This window comes from Globicephala melas, chromosome X (assembly GCF_963455315.2).
Source record: "Globicephala melas chromosome X, mGloMel1.2, whole genome shotgun sequence".
Lineage (NCBI taxonomy): Eukaryota > Metazoa > Chordata > Mammalia > Artiodactyla > Delphinidae > Globicephala > Globicephala melas.
The window spans coordinates 44,724,298-44,728,690 of record NC_083335.1 but is presented as its reverse complement, the minus strand read 5'-3'; the positions used below and the strand labels follow the sequence as shown (position 1 = coordinate 44,728,690).

The following is a 4,393-nucleotide window of genomic DNA, read 5'->3' as shown; positions in this document are numbered from 1 at the left end:
GACTAAAAGCTGATTGCTTCGACCAAATACTTCTGAGAGTTTCTCCAATGTGGCTCTGCTAACTTTGGAAAAAAATTTGACATACCTAAAAGGTTGTAAATTCTTTAAATAAACATGCCATTATTTTTCAGAATTATTACTTTCAATGTTTTTGTTTTGATTCAGGCAATCAGATCCCTTAATTTGAGCTTTTGAACATGAATCTTATTATGTGAACACTTATAAAAGTGTAAAATTGAATCGCTATATCTTGAAAATAAATATTTTAGATCTATTAATTAAACTTATTGTTAGAATATTTATAATTCTTTTATCACAGTAATCTAAACACGACAAAATGTTTCTTTTCGGGGGGGTTCTGGACACATTACACTTTTCAATGTAGATTAGGATTTATTTATACCAAAATAGACTTTATAATTCAACTTCTACTTGCTGAGGTAATTATATACTATGATATTAATGAATGTTAGTTAGAATTAAGCCCAGAATCTTTTGACATATTGAATTTATTCAAATTTTTACAATATAGCCTGTCTCACAGGCTATAGTTTTCATACAAATGATTTGATTCTTTTTATGAAGTATGGGATAAATCACACTAATTGTATATACATACAAAATACATTTCTTCATGAGAATATAAAGACTAAACTAGTATTTAGATTATTTAAAATTCCATTATAAAATTTTATATAGAGACAATCTTACAGAAGAGCATACATTGTTTTCATAATTGATGCATACTCTATCATTATTTTTTGGTTGTTAACAACTTAATTTATATATAATTCAGAAACCATATAATTCACCCATTTAAAGAGGCTGGGGGGTGGAGGAAAAGAGGAAAAAATGTAAAGTGTATAATTCAATGGGTTATAGAGTATTTTGAACTGTAAAACTATAACCACAGTCATAGAACATTTTCATCATCCTCCCCCCAAAACCCCTCTACAAATTTAGCCTTTAACACTTAATCCTCCCCCTCCCTTCTGTCCTAAGAAACCACTAATCTATATTTTGTCTCTATCACTATGCCTTTATGGATATTTTATATAAATGGAGTCATATGCATTGTGGTCTTCTGTGACCAGCTTCTTTCATATAGCATAATGTTTCCAAAGTTCATCCATGTTGTGGCATGTATCAGGGAATCATTTTTTTTTTCAGCCAAATAATATTCCATTGTAAGGATATACCACATTTTATTTATCCATTCATCAACTGATGGACATTTGGGCTATTTACATTTTTGGGCTGTTATGAATGATACTGTTATGAATATCCATGTATAAGCATTTGTGTGGATATATAATTTCAATTCTCCTGTTAAATCATTAGGAGTGGAATTGCTGGGTCATATGGAAACTTTATGTTTAACTTTTGAGGAACTGCCAGACTGTTTCTCATAGTAGCTGCCGATTTTACATTCCCAGCCAGCAGTGTATGATGGTTCAAATTTTTCCACATCTATGTCAATATTTATATTACATTTTTTTTTTTTTTTTGTGGTACGCAGGCCTCCCACCGCTGCGGCCTCTCCCGTTGCAGAGCACAGGCTCCGGATGCGCAGGCCCAGCGGCCATGGCTCACGGGCCCAGCCACTCCTTGGCATGAGGGATATCTTCCTGGACTGGAGCACGAACCCGCATCCCCTGCATCAGCAGGAGAACTCCCAACCACTGTGCCACCAGGGAAGCCCTATTTTACATTTTTTGATTAAAGACATCCTAAACATCTTAGTGGGTGTGAAGTGAGTATCTCATGCTTTTGCTTTGCATTTCCTTACTAATGATATTAAACATCTCATCATGTGTTTGTTGGCCATTTTCATAAATTCTTTGGAGAAATGTCTTTTCAGGTTTTTGCCCATTTTATAATTATTTGTCTTTATATTGTTGAGTTGTGAGAGTTATTTTCATATTCTGGATATAAATTTCTTATTATATATGACTTGCAAATATTTTCTCCAATTATGTGGTCTGTCTTTTTACTTTCTTGATGGTATCTTTTGAAGCACAGAAGTTTTTAAATTTGATGAAGCCCAGTTTATCTATTTTTTCTTTTGTTGCTTATGCTTTATGTGTCATATTTAAGAAACCATTGCCTAATCCAAGGTCATGAAGAAACCATTGCCTAATCAAAGGTCATGTATTTTTTAAGAGTTTTATATAATATATTGTATCAATTCTGGATACTGGCATCCCTGAACCATTACTGGGCTTTCTGTTGTTGTTTGCTTGACTGGACTCTTTTAGTAAAGTCTATTTCCCTTGCAGTGTAGTCTTTTATGTTGCATCTCAGAGTGTGTAGCCTTTGGGTATGTGCACAGCCACTCTGGAATGATAGTATTTTTAACAGTCATTTAGCCAAGTATCATTAGCATAGCATTTTAGCAGTCTTTTCTTTGAGTCTCCCTTTCCTGGACACATCCAGTAGTTAGATAGATTCCACTAATTGCTGGCACATTGCTTTGTTGGTTTGATCATGCTCTGGATCCTAATTTTTCCACAGTTTGATCCACTTAAATTGGGGCCCCTTCACAGGGATAGTTTTTGAGGCAGGTATTTGAGGTTTTTTCTTATATCAGGAGGTGTCTTAGCTATCACTTTTCATAGTTTTCTCTGGTAAAGCAGCTGGCCTGTGATTTTGCTTGTTGTCTCATGGAGCTACCAGTCTTTTTTTATTTGCTTATCACCAAAGTCTTCATTGTTTTCAAGAGGGCCCTTAGGCTTGAACTTCCCCACACTTCATTTCAAATGAAGTCAGTTCATCTGTGGAATGTTTCAGAACTCTCTGTTCTTATAAACTCTCTCTACCCCTGGGAGAAAGATCTCTGGACCACTACTGGGGATGCTAGACACAGTGGTAGCCTCTGGCCTTCTCCGCTTGCTTCTCACAGTATTTAACTTCTGCCCTATGAGTGAGCTGGTTAGGATTCCAGGATCAGGATACCAGGATTCTCTGTCTCCAGCCATTGGAGTGGAGCCTCTACCATATGAATGGAGACTTATTGGAGGAAGAAATCTCCAACCTCTCCACCACACTCACCTAGAATTTAATTTTTGCAATGAGTAGCTTGGGGAGGGGGAAATGAGAAATGCTAGCAGCCTGCTCTTCCCAGATGATACTATGCCCTTGACTGAAAGCTGGGGGGAGAAGGTGTCCTGTGTTCTTGGCTACATCCACAAGGAATGGAGTTGGAGTTTCTAGGCAGGAGTGAGGGATGGAACGGGTAATGGTTTAAATGTTAAAGACGTTTGCTGTTTTTACCAAGTTTTAGTATATTTTCTTGATTTTTTTTTTCATTTGCTATATGCCCTGAGGTCAATTTATAGAGACTTAAAAGAAAACATATATATATTGATATACATATAGAATAGATATAGGTATATAGATATATATATATAGAGAGAGGTATAAATTATATATAGATATGTATTTATCTATATGTATAGTTATCTATCTATCTATCTAATCTGTACCTCTATCTATATCTATCTAGCTTGTTTCACAGTGAAACAACTATGCTTGTTTCACTGGGTAGCAGGTTATGGAACTCTTCATGCTGCCATTCCAAAAGTGGAATTATTTATCTTTAAAGAAACAAACTTTTCTTCTTTTTCTTTTTTAGTTAAACAATGATTTTATGCTTGATTACAACAGACACATTTATGCAACCAGGGAAGAGGTTGTGGATGACTCATATTTCCAACTGGGGGTAAGACTCCTTTGGTCTTGTAATATCAAGCCAACTGGTGAATATGGCTGTCAATCAGAATCAGACAGAATTTAGCATCTTTATTCTTTCTGTTCCTCTCAAGATGCTTTCAAACAGCAACAGCTCTCTTAATTAAATGATAGAGATCCTCAGGAAGATCAGGAGCAAGTCCTTGGGACTTAAGAATTCTCAAGATTTTATTGCCTGTCACAAAACGTACTTGTGCAACACCATGTGAGTCTCTCAGGATCACACTGTTCTGTAGGGGAGTCAGGCCCTTCTTGACCAGTTTGTAGATCTACTCCTTCACATTGTCAGATGTCAGCTTCAGCCAGGTGGGGACGCTGTGGCAGTAGGGCAGAGCCTTGTGGGACAGGCCCTTCCCTGAAACGTGCATGTGACCCATGGTGGTGGCGGTCTCTAAAGAAACATACTTTTTAAGGTTCAACATGAAAATCATTGTTCATTAGTATTGAATGTCTGCTTCATCAGACCAATGATTATTTATCTTGTTTTGCCTATAGTTGAATCACCTTTAAAATTTATATTTCTTAGATGATGCTATTATTTTTGAAGGATAAAAAAAATCAAGGTTTATGCTTCTTTATGTAACACAAACACACACATATGTTTACACCTACACATTTTAGTGGCCTTAATAGATATTGATTA

The 4,393-nt window shown here is 35.8% G+C and overlaps 1 pseudogene; it reads right to left on the bottom strand.

Moving 5' to 3' along the window:
• Window positions 1-3,672: 3,672 nt before the first annotated feature.
• Window positions 3,673-4,127, bottom strand: LOC115843956 (small ribosomal subunit protein uS15-like; annotated as a pseudogene).
• Window positions 4,128-4,393: the final 266 nt, after the last annotated feature.